We start from the raw sequence: 16,447 nt of genomic DNA, 5'->3' as shown, positions 1-16,447 counted from the left end.
ATTATGTCTCCAAGTGGGTTGAGGCGATTGCCTCACCTCGGGCGGATGCCAAAACGGTGATAAAATTTTTAAAGAAAAACATCTTTTCCCGTTTTGGAACCCCCCGAGTGTTGATAAGTGACGGAGGGTCACACTTTTGCAACGCACCTTTGGAAACAATTCTAAAACATTATGGTGTGTCGCATAGGGTGACAACTCCGTATCACCCTCAGGCTAACGGGCAAGCGGAGGTCTCTAATCGAGAGATTAAGAGAATCCTAGAAAAAACCGTGTCCAATTCTAAAAAAGAGTGGTCCCAAAAATTGGACGAAGCATTATGGGCCTACCGTACGGCCTTTAAAGCTCCAATTGGCCTAACTCCTTTTCAATTGGTATTTGGTAAAACTTGCCATTTGCCGGTTGAATTGGAGCACAAGGCCTTGTGGGCCATAAAGTTTTTAAATTTTGAAAATGAGGCGGCCGGTGAAAAAAGGAAAGTACAACTACTTGAGTTGGAGGAGATGCGCAATGCCGCATACCACTCAAGTTGGTTGTACAAGGAAAAAGCAAAGAAATATCACGACAAGAAGATCCGTAACAAAGAATTCGTGCCCGGACAATTGGTCTTATTGTTCAACTCCCGGTTGAAGTTGTTTCCCGGGAAGTTGAAATCAAAATGGTCCGGGCCATTTCGGGTGAAAGAAGTAAAAGAATACGGGGCCATTATCATTGAAGACATGGACGAGAAAGATAGTTGGACCGTGAATGGCCAACGATTGAAAGTGTATCTCGGCGGTCATGTGGATCGCGAGAGTTGTGCTCAACCGCTCGATGCTCCTCTGTGAGCATCGCACCGTCGAGCTTAGCCGACGTTAAACAAGCGCTAGTTGGGAGGCACCCCAACATTGTAAGTATTTCCTGTTTTATGTTTCTGTTGTATTGAGTACACTGTGCTGAACCCATGCTGGATGACTTGCAAGTGCTGCATTTGCCTTTGCACTTGCTGTCATGCTCGCTTGCAACTCGCTAGGCGAAGCAGTAGCGAGCACGCTCGCTACCTGCTCGCTAGGCGAGGCAGCAGCGAGCGCTGCAGTACTGTTTACTATTTAAATCTCAGCAGGGCCATTTTGCCCAAACCCTCAAAAACATTTCTGAACGGCTCTGCTGAGAAATTTCGCGAAGCTTTTCAAACTCTCTCTCATTTGCATCTTTATCAACAACACGTGCTTCTTTCGGTAGATTGCAAACTCTCCCCACTTCTCTTTTCCAAATCCGTATACCTAAGGTTTGCCCTATTACATGTTTCTTTTTGTTTGCACTCTTAATTTCCAAATATGAATTGCAAATAGGGAAGTGTAGTATGGGAAATTGAGGTTGCATGTGATGTTTTGGGAGTTTGCAATGTTTGTATATTTAGGTTTTCAAATTGGGGATTTAGGATTACTTTAGGTTTTGCATGCAATTAGGCAATCCCCAATAGCATAGAACGATTCATTGTCATGAGAAATTATTAGGTTCTGTGTGGGAACCATTAGAGTACGGGTTTTGGGGAAAACATCTTTGAAAATGCAGAAAATCCCAAAACCCGTAAGGTTCGCTAGCAGCTCGCTAGGCGACCTGGGGCGAGAGTTTGCTGCAACTTCGCTAGGCGAAGCAGCAGCGAACATGACAGTATTTTGATTTATGTTTTAATGGCTAATCTGTGTGTTGGTGTGTGTTGTTTCTTTGTATCTTTTGCAGATGGAGTCTAGATCTGGAGCCAGTAAGAAAAGAAAGGGAGCTGCAACTACTTCCAAGACCGTGCCGATTCAATTCGACCAAGACAAGTTTGTAGGCTCGAAACAAGCGGCACGGTACATCGCTTTGGAGAAGCGAAAAATACTTCCTGAGAAGCGTTTTCTGATCAACCCACAAGGCACTTACAGAACTTTCGCCGGGTTGATCGACGCCAAGAAGTGGGATAGGTTGATAAGTCCCTTGGAGCATTACGACATTGCTACAGTGCGGGAGTTTTATGCTAACGCACTGCCCGACGACGACGAGCCCTTCACTTGGGTTTCTAGAGTTGCCGGGCGTACTATTCCTTTTAACCGGGATGCGATCAACCGAATCCTAGGGGAACCGCTCCAGCTGGGAGCTGATCAGAGAGACCAGTACCACACCGACCTCAGGCTTCACAAAGATGTCCCTGCCATTACCGCCGACCTGCTTTTACCTGGGAAATCGGTTGAGCCGAACCCATCTGGGGTTCCTGTGAGATATCACCGGGAGGACATGACTCCCATGGCTCAGCTGATCCTACTCTTAGTTTTGACCAACATCCAGCCCAAATCACACACCTCTACTGTGCCGATCCCAGTGGCACATTTAGTCCATTCCATCCTCACTAATGTCGAGATAGATGTCGCGAGGATAATCGCCAATGAGCTGAAGACCGTGGTTGAGAGCGGGCTTAAGTCAGGGGCTCGTGTTAATTGTCCCTTGGCTTTCCCGTGTTTGATTATGAGCTTATGTGTTCAGGCTAGGGTGAGACTTCCGTCTCGTGGGCAGGTTCGAATCCCGGCACCGATCGATGATAGGTATGTGGCTAAGTACTGTAGAGCTAAGACTTCTGGTGGCAGTGCAGCCTCAGGAAGTACTCGGGCTGCTGATGGTCCTAGTGCTTCTTCTCCCGGACTTGATCCGTACCTGCGGGCTGTTTGTGACTACAGTTTTGAGTGGATGGCAGCATCCCAACGAGCTATGATTGATTTGCACAGCGGTATGCAGAGGTTGGAGCTGCAAGGTAATGACCCCTCCGGTGCTCGAGCATTGTTGGCGCGTGAGCAGTTTATGCTTAACGCTAATTGGCCTGTGGACAGGCCAGTCTATGGTGAGGGGGTGGACGCTGAAGCTGCTGATGCTGATGATGATGATGTTGATGATGAGGCTACCGGTTCTGAGGCCGGTAGCGAAGAGGAGTCCTGAGCCCTTTGTGGGTTGAGTATTTGTACTTTTTCAGTTTTTATGTCATTTTTATTTGTATTTTTGAATTTTGTATTTTGACCATGGGTTGTACTATTGGGGTGTTTTGTCCCCCACGAACAAATTTTTATTTTCAGTTAATGTTATTTATTTTTGTTTTTAATTTTGTGTGTTTAATAAATTTTTGGTTGATTGAGTGGCAAACCCTTCTAGATTGGTTGCTCCTCAAGAAGTACCCAATGAAGGTGCATCCGAGCTTGGATGGCAATGATAAGAATTAACAAGTGAATGAAGCTAAGGTACATGGTTACCGTCGGCTAGAATTTTAGAATGCATTAGGAACTTTACTCTTTTTGGTAAATTGAATATTGTCTTTGTGCAACATAATTGAATGAATGTTTCATCTAGAACTTAAAACCACAAATTGTGAGGAAACCTCCATTGTTCACCTAAATGCTGGATTCTAATAAGTTTTGTTGATTCATGTGATTCATGCTTTGTCTTTTATTATTGTGAAATTGTGGAAGCAATTAGAAATGATCAAGGCACTTGTTTTCTTTCGAGCACAACTACATCCAAAAATAACTTACCTGTGAGCAGAGAGAGTATTTGTTACCCCCTTTGAGCCTAAACAGTTGAATCTCGGCTTGAAATAAAGCGAGATCTCAAAAATCTTTTTTTTTACAACCCGGAAAATCTTGATTATTGTTCTTTTGCTGTAAAAAGTTAAGAGCATTCACTTAGGGTGTGGAAGAAATAAGTTGGGGAGAACGAAAAAGAATTAGTAAGTACCACAACTCTTGAAAAAGAAAAGAAAAACCGAGCAAGCATAGAAAAATATATGTATAGAAAATATAGAAAAGAAACATCTGTTTTGTATATATGATGTGAAAGAAAAGAACAAAAATATAAAGAATGAAAATGAATGCTTGCTTGGAAGAAAAATAAAAATTGAGTTGTGGAATATGTGTTGTGAAGGTTACAAATAAGAAACAAATGAAACAAAGTCGAGTAGTGTGAATAATACTGTGAATGTCTCTTTTGCATCGGCACTTTCGTTTCAATGGCCTTAGAAATGACCCTTGTTTGTTAACCTAACCAAGCTTCAACCGAAAAGCCCTTAGTGATCTTTATGCTTCCACAGTACCATTTTTAATTGATTAGACATTGTATGAATCTGTTTGATTTCTTCATTATTTGTTAGAGAGTGAGATTAGTCCCGCGGTTGCAAACGCGCAAAATCTTCATTCCTTATTCGAAGAGGAGAGATAGGATGATTCATTCAGAATAGTATTGTTGTAGATAGACAAATATTTTGCATTGCTATTTAAGTTTAAGTTCCTAGGTATTATTTTATTCGAACCGTTGGGAACTTGTATATGCGAATTTCGCTTGTGTTTGAGCCGTTTATCCAACTTCGGAGAAACCGTTTCTTAAAGCAAATCCTCTTGTCCTTCAAGAGGCATACTTTGCTTGAGGACAAGCAAGAATCTAGTTGGGGAGAGTTGTTAGATGCCCAAAAGTGCTTATTTGAGCTATCATATGTGGGCATCTTTCACTCTTTTTCCTTGCTAAAAGTGTCAAAATCACATTTGTTTTACATGGAATGCGTTACATTGATAAACAAGCTTGGTGCCTTTGATGTGTGTGTTATTGTGCAGGAAAGGCATGAATTAATTGATAATAAAGACACAAAAGAATTGGCAAAGGAACCAAAGAATAGGAGCATTTCATCTGCCTGCTCGCTAGGCGAGGCTGTGGCGAAGAATGGGTTCGCTAGGCGAGCTCCTGGCGAACAGCTCCAGTAAATTAGCAAATTAATTCGCTAGGCGAGCTCAGGGCGAAGTTTGCAGCGAATTCATTCTGTTTTGGTGAAAAGTGCAGCCAACACTCCCTCGCTAGGCGAGGCTCTAGCGAGTCCCCAGCGAGCATTCCAGTAGCAAAACCTCTCAACCTCGCTGGGGCGAAGGTTGAAGCGTGCCCTTCGCTAGGCGAAGGTATGTTCGCTAGGCGAACATGACAGTTCAGCAGGCCCTGTTTGCTCTGGGCGCAGGGGCTTTTTGTGCTCATATTTGACCTTCGCTAAGCGAGCCATTCTGCTCGCCTAGCGAACATAACAGTTCTGCACTTGTCTATAAGTAGCAGGTGCCACTTTTGGGCACCATACCTCATTTTTACCAACTTTTCCATTTTCTGTACTTTCTTCTAGATATTTTACAGCATTGTTTTTGGAGGAGCTTTTATGCCCTAATTTCATTTCTCTTCATCTAGCAACCATCTTCTACAAAAAGAAGGTGGATTCCCATCCAACTTCGATTATCCGACTTGGATGTTGATCAACCTTCTTTCCTTACTTGCCGACCAAGCTACCATGAAAATGAGTAGCTAAGTCATCCATTTGTCAAGGTTAGATGTAGGTGATTTCTAGCTTTGTGTGTAAATGTAAGGATCCTCATATGTAAACTCTTTAACGGTAAATATATGATGAAAACTTTGTTTCTATTTAAAACTCTTTGTGTTGGTATTTGATCGAGAGATGTTTACCGATTCTTGACCTAGGTTTTCATCCAAACTTGTTTGTTAGCTAGAGATAGTAACAAATGATTTTGTTCACCATAAGGTTGAACCAAAAAGTTGTCATTTTGATAGATTGTGTTCGAGAGAAACAATGGATCAAAATAGCAAAACTCACAATGGGTGTTCGAAAGAAACGCATTGAGAGGACCTTGTGAAATTATTTATCATCTAAAGGAGTTTATAAGATTGTTGACCGAGCTAATACATGCAAAGTGATCATTGAAACCTAACTTTGACAATATTTCTCATATTAATCAAAACATAACTTTTACCGCAATTAATTACTTTGTATGCAAGATAACTTGACTAAAACCAAAACCCTATTGTTACATTAAGTTAAGATTAATTCAACCATTGAACGGCAGTGATATCTTACAATCTCTGTGGATACGATAACAAAAACCCGACACGAAATATACATCTCAACATTCTCATCACGAGGTATATGATACAATTTTACTGTTGTGAAGAAAGTCAACAGTCTTCTCGTGTAGTCTCTGTAGGGGACCAGAGTGGGCTGGAGAGTATTCCAATCACCATTCACTTGATTGATCACCAGAGCTGAATCTCCGAAGATGTTCAGAGTCTTGATTCTCAGATCAATGGCTTGCTCAATACCCAAAATACAGGCCTCGTACCCAGCTTCATTATTTGTGCACTCAAAAGTCAAACGAGCGGTGAAAGGTATGTGGGCACCTTTCGGAGTAGTAATGACAGCGCCAATTCCACTTCCTCTAGCATTGACAGCCCCATCAAACAACAAAGTCCACTTTTCGTTTGGATCAGGTCCTTCCTCAACAACTGGCTCTTCACAGTCTTTCATCTTGAGGAACATGATGTCTTCATCTGGAAAATCAAACTTCATCGGCTCATAATCATCAATCGGCTGCTGAGCAAGATAGTCTGACAGAATACTCCCTTTGATGGCTTTCTGGGATGTATACTGGATATCGTACTCTGTCAGTACCATTTGCCAACGAGCAACCCTTCCGGTGAGAGCTGGCTTCTCGAATATGTATTTGACTGGATCCATCTTAGAAATCAACAAGGTAGTATGGTTCAACATATACTGCCTCAGTCGGCGAGCAGCCCAGGCCAAATCACAGTAAGTTTTCTCAAGCTGCGAATATTTGATTTCACAGTCGGTAAACTTTTTGCTAAGGTAGTATATGGCATGCTCTTTTCGACCAGACTCGTCATGCTGTCCCAATACACACCCCATCGAGTTCTCAGTCACTGACAGGTACATTATCAGAGGTCTCCCAGGAACTGGAGGTATAAGGATTGGAGGTTTCTGTAGATACTCTTTTATCTTCTCGAAAGCCCTTTGACAATCTTCATTCCACCTGATAGCCTGATCTTTCCTCAGCAATTTGAAAATTGGCTCACACGTGGTTGTTAGGTGAGAGATGAACCTTGCAATGTAGTTCAACCTCCCTAAGAAACTACGGACTTGCTTCTCTGTTCTTGGCTCTGGCATTTCCTGTATCGCTTTTACTTTGTCGGGATCCACCTCAATCCCTTTTCCGCTAACAATAAAACCCAGCAATTTTCCCGATCTCACCCCGAAAGTGCACTTGTTCGGATTAAGTCTCAGTTTGAATTTCCTCAAACGCTCAAACAGTTTCTGCAAATTCACCAAATGTTCTTCTTCTGTCTGAGATTTGGCAATCATATCGTCCATATAAACCTCGATTTCATGATGAATCATATCATGGAACAGAGTCACCATAGCTCGTTGATATGTTGCTCCGGCATTTTTCAGACCAAACGGAATCACCTTGTAGCAGAAGGTGCCCCATGGGGTTATGAAAGTTGTCTTTTCCATGTCTTCTGGTGCCATCTTGATTTGGTTATAGCCAGAAAAGCCATCCATGAAGGAGAATACCGAGAACTGAGCTGTATTATCCACCAAAACGTCGATGTGAGGTAATGGGAAATCATCTTTAAGGCTAGCTCTGTTCAGATCCCGGTAGTCGACACACATCCGTACCTTTCCATCCTTCTTAGGTACTGGGACGATGTTTGCAACCCATGGCGGATAATTGGTGACTGCTAGAAACCCTGCATCCAACTGCTCTTGCACTTCTTCCTTTATCTTGACAGCCATCTCTGGTCTTGTTCTTCTGAGCATCTGCTTGACCGGAGGACAACCTTCTTTGAGAGGCAAGCGGTGTACCACGATGTCTGTGTCCAGCCCAGGCATGTCCTGATAAGACCAGGCGAAGATGTCAACGTATTCTTACAGCAATTCAATCAACCCCTTCTTCACATTGTCTTCTAAAGCAGCCCCTATCTTGATTTCTCTCTTGGCGTCCTCGGTGCCGAGATTAATCACTTCAACAGACTCTTGATGCGGTTGAATAACCCTTTCCTCTTGTTTTAATAACCTGGTAAGCTCTTCAGGGAGTTCACAGTCTTCATCACCCTCTTCTTCAGCTTGAAAGATTGGATTTTCAAAGTCGAAACGAGCCGTAGCAGAAACGTTATCAATAGGATCCGGTGATGTGCATCTGCATGAGTGATGGTATGTGCTTAGGAGTGTGAACAAGAAGTGAAAACTAAACAAAACATTGCCATTTTTATTTTGAAAAACTGCAAAAATAGAAAGACAGGGAACGAAATATTTGAATGCAAAAATACGTCCTTTATTTATGATAAAAATGCAAGTGTCACATAGATGAGCCCTACAATGAGTCATTACGCCCTGGGCGGAACGTAAGACTTGGATATGCATGAATAAACAAAGAAAATTACTCTTCAAAAAGAGTGACTTGGATAATCTCTTCAGAAGACCAATTGTTGATGACTTCACCCGGGATCCTCGGACGCACCCAGTTGTCAATGTCACAATCACTATCCCCATCTTCTTCGTTGACCGCAGAGACCTGGCCATACTGAATGATGCCAGCACTGGAGAAAGTGATCGGCCCCTGAAGTGTTGTAGAAGTCAAAACTGGCTGATACCCAATCCCGAACTTATCTTCTTTCATTGGTAATTCCAACAGACGCCCCCAACCGGGAGCAACACCTGAATCCACCACGGCCCGTGCCTGCTTAAAGGATGAGATAGAGGCACCCGCCTTAACCTCTTCCACCGGAGCTGCATCCTTGACTTGAACTGACTCAAAGGCCTGACACAGAGTCTCATGAATTTCACCTTCTACTTCTACATACTTGAATGTAGACAGGTTATTGACCAGGATGTCCTCCTCACCACAGACGATGATAATTCGTTCGTTGACCGGAAACTTAATCTTCTGATGTAGAGTTGAAGAGACTGCCCCAGCATTATGGATCCAAGGACGACCCAGCAGGCAACTGTAGGAAGGACTGATATCCATCACGTAGAAGACAGTGTTGAAGGTTTGTGATCCAATCAGAATTGGCAATTTTACCTCTCCAAACACCGATCTCTTAGAACCATCGAAGGCTCTCACAATAAGATCTGAAGGTTTCAAGACCAAACCCTCTACTTCCAACCTCGACAGGGCTCTCTTGGGTAGCACATTGAGAGAGGAGCCTGTATCCACCAGAACATGCGATAGCACGGTGTCTCTGCATTCCATCGAGATGTGCAGAGCCTTGTTATGATTGCGTCCGGCTGGTGTCAAGTCAGAATCGGTAAAACCCAACCCGTTGCTTGCATGCACATTGGCGACGATCCCTTCTAGTTGGTTTACCGAGATTTCTTGAGGTACATATGCAGCATTAAGAACCTTCAGAAGTGCCTCCCTGTGTGCCTCCGAACACAACAGGAGTGAGAGAATGGATATCTTGGACGGAGTCTGAATCAACTGGTCGACTACCTTGTAGTCGCTTTTCTTTATGATTCTCAGAAGCTCGTCCACATCCTTTGCAAAAGTGGGCTCAGAACCATCCTGGGGTGCAGAGGTACCCTCATTCACGACTTGCTTGCCTTTGGTTTTCGCCACAGCATCAGCATTATCAGCTTGGGTAACCGGTGGTGAGAACAATCTACCACTCCTGGTGAATCGGCCGATTCCACCGACATTATCCACTGCGAGACCGTCAAGTTCAGGCTTCTGACCCTCTTCTACTTTCAGTGGCCGTTCCGCCCTATGATCGTGCGTATACACGCTCCCCCCATAATGCCACGAAATGGACCTTTCACTGGTGAAAGGTAAAGGACCAGGGGTTGTGATGGTCATAGTAGATCGTCGCACTGGTGGCACGGGTTGCGCTTCTGGCACACTGATCTGATTAGTTGGGTAGAAAATAGTGATAGTAGCAATATCACAGTCGTTCATTGAAATGCAAGCATCCGAAACATCGGGATCAAGTTCAATTACATCAGGATCATCCACATTGGAAAAAATAAATACATCATCATGGATTACAGAATCAGTAGGAACAACATCTGCGAATTCATCAGTAGCATCTTCAAACTCTTCTTCCTCAACCCCTTCCACAAACTCTTGGACAGACAAATCTTCAACCTGGAGGATACCTTTGTCGAGCAAGGCCTGGATACCCTGTTGTAGCTTCAAACAACCTCCACTCTGAGTGGCACAATCCAAACAACCCTTCCCACAACCGGGGAAAACATCGGCCTTCAGCAAGTATCCTTTGATATCCAACAATGGAGTCTTCAACTTCAACACATCCTTAATGGACTTGGCTTTTCCCTCTATCATGTTAACGTTCGTACCACCATGCTGGGGCATGGGATTGTTAACAACATTCGGAGCCGGTGCAAGGTCGATGGCCTTTGAATCTATGAGGTCCTGAACTACGTGCTTAAAAGCTTTGCAGTTCTCAATATTATGGCCAGGTGCCCCAGAATGGAAACTACACCTAGCGTTGGCGTCGTAAACCACCGGAAGTCTACCAACAGGAGGAGCCAGAGTGCGCAGTTGCACAAGTTGTAGTTGTTGAAGACTAGAAAGCAACTGAGCGTACGACATTGGAAGGGTGTCGAAACGCCGGTCCATCATCCTTTGCCTTTGTTGATAGGCGGGTCTGTTACCCGGTTGTTGTTGCTGTTGATACTGAGCTGGTTGACGTTGTGGTTGTTGTTGTTGTAGTGGTGCTGCAGCTGGAATGGTCACAGCCGCAACATACGGTTGCTGATGATAATTCTGAAAGTTATTCCTCCGGTTATTCCTGTTCTGATAAGAAGATATGGCATTTGCATCCCCTTCTCTCCTCTTCTGTCCCTGAATGAACGGCTTCTTCACCCCTGATGAGGATCCACCTCCACTCTGGCTCTTATAGGTCTTTAGGTAATTCTCCACCCTTTCTCCAGTAGAGACCACATCAGCAAAGTTGGAAGCATTGCAACCTATCAGATGCTCCAAGTATGGTCCGGGCAGAGTGTTCATGAACATGTTGGCTGCTTTATTTAACTTTCTATAAATGGTAAAGGGAAATGATCCTTCCTGGCTGCTTTATTTAACTTTCTATAGTTTATGCACATCCGCCATCCTCCTTCTATCTGTTTTTCTACATGTTCGCCTTTATCGTTTTGCCCGACTGTGATGCCTCCCTTTTTAGGTACTACATGCACAGGGCTCACCCACTTACTATCCGAGATATGATAGATTATACCTGCCTCAAGTAACTTAAGAACCTCTTTTTTAACAACATCACTCATTATAGGGTTTATTCTTCTCTGATGTTCTCTGGAGGGTTTTGAATCTTCTTCGAGCGAAATCTGATGCATGCATACGGATGGGCTTATACCTTTCAGGTCAGAGATATTATATCCTAAGGCCGAGGGATATCTTCGTAAAACATCTAAGAGTTGGTCTGTTTCCTCTTGGCTCAAGGTAGCACTGACTATAACTAGACGGTTCATCTTTTCATCGAGGAACTCATATCTCAGGTTCTTAGGCAGTTCCTTAAGTTCTAAGGTTGGTTTCTCAGGGCATGGCATAGGATCTAGGGTAAGGGATAAACATTCGTAAAGGTTATCATCGATGTAGGGCTTCCTAAAGTCATCATCTTCCAGTATGAGAGTTGATGGCAACTTAATTGTTTTTATGATTTCTTCTTGTTCTATTTCCCTAACGCATTCATCAATGATATCTATGGCATAACATGCGTCTCCCATCACAGGTGCCATAAGAAATTTTGAAAGTATAAATTCTATCTTCTCGTCACCTATCTCAAAGGTCAACTTTCCTCTCTTGACATCTATTATGGCTCCTGCAGTTGATAAGAATGGTCTACCTAGAAGGATTGGTATATCATTATCCTCCTTGATGTCCATGACAACAAAATCAGTAGGAACAAATAACTGACCTATCCTAACAGGGACATCTTCTAATATGCCTATCGGATACTTAACAGATCTATCGGCTAATTGAAGTGACATCTCAGTAGGTTGTAATTCTCCAAAGTTTAACCTCTCACAAACTGCTAAAGGCATTAAGCTCACACTAGTTCCTAAGTCTAGAAAAGCTTTTTCGATGACATGACTTCTCAAGAGACAAGGAATGGAGAAATTTCCAGGATCTTTATCTTTTTTGGCTAACTTATTCTCGGAAATAGAATTGCATTCCAAGGGCTTCGGATCGTTAAGTCTACGTTTGTTGGTAATGATGTCTTTGAGAAACGTTTCATAAGAAGGTATTTGGGTGATGGCTTCTGTGAAAGGGATTTCTACGTGAAGTTTTTCTATAACCTTAATAAATTTCTGATACTGGTTATTGATATGGGTTTGTTTGAGTCTTCGCGGATATGGTATCGGTGGTTTGTATGGCGGGGGTGGTACATAGGTTTTGTCTTTAGGTTCTTCTCCTTTTTCTTGACTTTTCTGTTTTTCAGATTCCTCTGGTTCCTTCACTTCATCCGTGGGTTTGGTATATTCCTTAGAAGTTTTGGGTTCACTACATCTTGAATCAAACGGCTCATCATAAACGGTCCCACTTCGTAGGGTAATGACATTGGCTTGCCATCTCGGATTCTGTTGAGGTTGTTCAGGGAACTGTCTTCCAGGTGTGGTCTGGGGGGCTTGGTTTAAATCTACCTGAGAGATATGGGTTTCAAGCATCTTAGTGTGAGTAACTATTTGGTCAACCTTGGTTCCTAACTGGGTAATCAGTTCGTTAACGTGAATGTTCTGGTTCATGAACTCTTTGTTTTGTTGGGTTTGAGCAGTGATAAAATTTTCCATAATTTTCTCAAGGCTCGGCTTTGGTGGCACAGGTTGCATAGGTTGATTTGGTCTTGGGGCTTGGTAACCTAGTTGTCTCGAAGGTACAATATTTTGGATAGGGTTATTGTTCTTATAGGAGAAGTTCAGGTGATTCCTCCATCCAAGGTTGTAGGTATTCGAATATGGGTTCCCTTAGGCGTAGTTCACTTGCTCAAAGTTGGTTTCGTTTAAGAGACTGCATTCTGCAGATTGGTGTCCTTTGGTTCCATATATCTCACAATCCGACGAAACTGCAGCTGCAGCATTCGGGTTTATGCACATATGCTCGACCTTGAGGGCCAACACGTCCATTTTAGCTTGCATAATGTCTATAGAGCTTAACTCATGTACTCCTCCTTGGGCTTCCTTCTTCTCAACTGTCGCTCGTTCGACTCCCCATGATTGATGGTTTTCAGCCATATCTTCGATGAGGGCACTTGCTTCAGGGTAAGGTTTGTTCATCAGTGTGCCGCCTGCGGCAACATCGATGGTCATCTTAGTGTTATAGTGAAGTCCATTATAGAAGGTCTGAATGATTAACCAATTTTCTAAGCCATGATGTGGGCATGCTCTTAACAGCTCTTTATATCTCTTCTAAGCTTCGAACAACAATTCTTCTTGGTTCTGGGTAAATCTGGTTATATGGTTTCGAAGAACGGCGGTCTTACTCGGGGGAAAGTATCTAGCAAGAAATACTTTTCTAAGGTTGTCCCAAGTTGTTATGGAATTGGGTGGAAGGGAATCTAACCATGATAGGGCTTTATCTCTGAGGGAGAAAGGGAATAATCTTAAACGGATTGCCTCAGGAGAAGCTCCATTGGTTTTAAAAGTGTCTTCTAATTAGAGAAAGATTTTTAAATGTTGGTTTGGGTTCTCAGTAGCAAGACCTGCGAATTGTCTCTGTTGCACTAGTTGCAACAGGGAGGGTTTAAGTTCGAAATTATTAGCTGGGATGGTTGGGTTTACTATACTAGAACTAGGTTCTTCGTTGGATGGTTGGGTGAAGTCCTTAAGAGGTCTTTGGTTTTGATCTTCGGTCATAACTCTCCTAATTCTATGGAAAAATAAACGTGCGCGAGCGTAACGTTCAGGTTCCGCCAGAGGGTATACTAAACTTCTGGTGCTGCGAGTTCTTCGCATTGACCGGTGTAACACCTCAAAATTTGCCCTCCTCTCTTGGGACTAGCATAACATATTATATATCATTTTTAGGTCATTAGGCATTGCATATTGCATATCATGTGGTTACATTGTGCAAGTCATCCTCACAAGTGTTGATCAGAAGATGAAGAGGTTATGTGCAAGCTAGGGGTTCATTGGATTGGATCACTAATCATCTGAGGATATGGTGGTTCAAATTAGGGTTTTTGATTCTCAAAGGGATTGATCTTCATCTTGGTTGAAAGGATACATCCTCATCATCATGGTCTTGATATCATCCAGGAGATTCAGAAGATTGATCAGATTCTTTGAGATTAGGGTTTTGACCACTGGTCAACCCTAATCAGTTGCATTGGGCCAATCAGGGCATAGTAAGGAGATGGGGTCTATGATGGATATGGGGATCATCATGTGGTTTTATTGAGATTATTGAGGCTAGGGTTTCACCCTTGAGCCATTTCATCAGGGAATTGGGGCTCAGATTGATCAATGCATGGCCAAATTCATCTATCAGTTGAAAAAGTCAACTGTGGTCAACTGTGCTTGATTTTATGGATTTGGAGGTGGGAGAGAGTTGGATACACTTCATTCATGTTGGAACAAGTGTTATTTGACATGGCAAAGCTCAAGAATGGAGAAAATAAAGTCAGGACAAGAAATTGCCAAAAATAGAAAGTGACTTATAATGGAAGTTTCCAAAAATGGAAAGTTTTTGACCTCAAATTTACATGTCCAAGGAAGCTTCAAATGAAATTTTGTTCAACATGAAAGTTGTAGATCTTGGTCTCACCTTTCCAAAAAGTCCAAGAACTTGAAATTCCCATGTATGGTTGGCAAGTTATGGTCCATTCAATTTCAAAAATGACCCATAATCAAAGTGGCATAACTTCCACATGGAGTGTCCAAATTGAGTGATCTTTTTATGTGCAAACTCCATTTGACATGTACTTTCATGGTGCATAATTGGAATTCATCAAAAATGGTCAATGCAAAAAGTCAATTTTCAAGTGTACAGTTAAAAATCCAAGGGCAAAATGGTCCAAGTTGAGAAATAATGAGAATTTTGGTATGGGGATTTTTGCAACACCTCACAAATGCAAATTAGAAATTGTCTCCACTGTCATAAACTTTCAAAGTCCAATATTTGACTAAGTCATTTTGGAATTGCACTTGAAATTGCATATTTTGGCATAGCATGTTGAAAATGAAAATTACAAAGCCAATTGCCATGAGACAAGTGCCAACACATCACAGCTGGTATTTGGAGAGTGTGTGAGCTGTCATACAGCTGTCATGGGCCCCAGGGTGAAAAGACATTTTTGCCCTTGCTTTGTAAATTTCACATTATGCTAATTACATCATTTTGGTTAATTTGTGATTAAGAGATGGATTAAGTGGAAGTATATAACATTAATCATAACTAACTTTGGATCAGAATCACAATTCACAAAGTTTTCTAACCAATTTTCCCTCCAATTCTCCAAATTCATCAAGAACATTCATCAACCAAATTCATCCAAACTCCTTCAATTCTCCACCAAAATCCAAAATTCCTTTTGCTTCGTGTTCTTTGATCTTTCTACTTCAACTGTTTCATCATTTCATTGGCCAAAAACATCAAATCCGCGACTGTTCAAGTGGTGCTCATCCATGGTGAATTGAAATCTCTTGCACTAGAAGCAACATTGGATCAAGCTGAGCCTTGAAGTCACCTTCCTATACCTCAATCTTCACCTGTTTCAAGGAATCACGCGCAAAAACCTCAAGAACAACCTCTGCCATCACAACAAGGTTAGAATTCGAAACTCACCGTTGCTTTAATTGTGATGTGCGTTTGAAAGATCGTTGCATGTAGATCGTCGTGATGTGCTTAGTTTTGATTATGATTAACTGTAGATTGAGTTATCATGCTTTGAATGTTTGAATGCAAAACTTTAATTGATCGATCCGTCTAGCACAGTTAGAATTAGGATGAATTGATTACATATTTGAGATCCTCACGCTTAGACCTTTCCAATGGATATCCGTTTGTGCATTTTGGTTGAGGAATGATTGAAACCGAATTGGGAGGTGATGAACATGTATGCGCGCGGTGAAGAAGAAGAATTCTGGAAAAAATTCGCTCCAGATCCGTGCCGTGCGTTTCTGTTTTGAAATTGCTGTTTCCCTCCAACGTCGCCCAATCACACGCTGACACGGCATTAAGTGATGCTGTGTCGTTTTGGACCAAGGCGAGATAATTACGAGACTGCCACTGGACCTAAATTAAATCATTTTAATTCATAATACATTTGAATATTTATTCCATAATATTTAACAAACTTAAGAAAATCATAGAAAATTCATTTCAAGTCCAAAATTGGTGAGGTTTTTTTTGATAGATCCCAAATTCTCTCTAGTTTTTTATAGGCATGATACCATAAGTTGTGCATGGAGAAATTTTGACCTTGCTTATTGATTTTTGACTTGTGTGCATATTTTGTATGTTTTGCCAAATTTAACATGAAATGCTCATACTCTTAAAGAAATGATTGAAAATTTTTGTGCTCATTCTGGACATGTTGATGGTGATTTCCATGTAGAGTTTGTGAATTTTGGATACCT

At 42.2% G+C, this 16,447-nt stretch overlaps 1 non-coding gene across 1 annotated transcript; it reads left to right on the top strand.

The window, feature by feature from the left end:
- Window positions 1-13,232: 13,232 nt before the first annotated feature.
- On the top strand, window positions 13,233-13,339 carry LOC127124592 (small nucleolar RNA R71). Its single transcript, XR_007804065.1, has one exon. It is a non-coding gene; the product is annotated as a small nucleolar RNA R71 (small nucleolar RNA).
- Window positions 13,340-16,447: the final 3,108 nt, after the last annotated feature.

Source organism: Lathyrus oleraceus, chromosome 2 (assembly GCF_024323335.1).
Source record: "Lathyrus oleraceus cultivar Zhongwan6 chromosome 2, CAAS_Psat_ZW6_1.0, whole genome shotgun sequence".
NCBI classification, from domain to species: Eukaryota; Viridiplantae; Streptophyta; class Magnoliopsida; order Fabales; family Fabaceae; genus Lathyrus; species Lathyrus oleraceus.
Note: the sequence above shows the minus strand (reverse complement) of the source record. Positions and strands in the feature narration are given on the sequence as shown.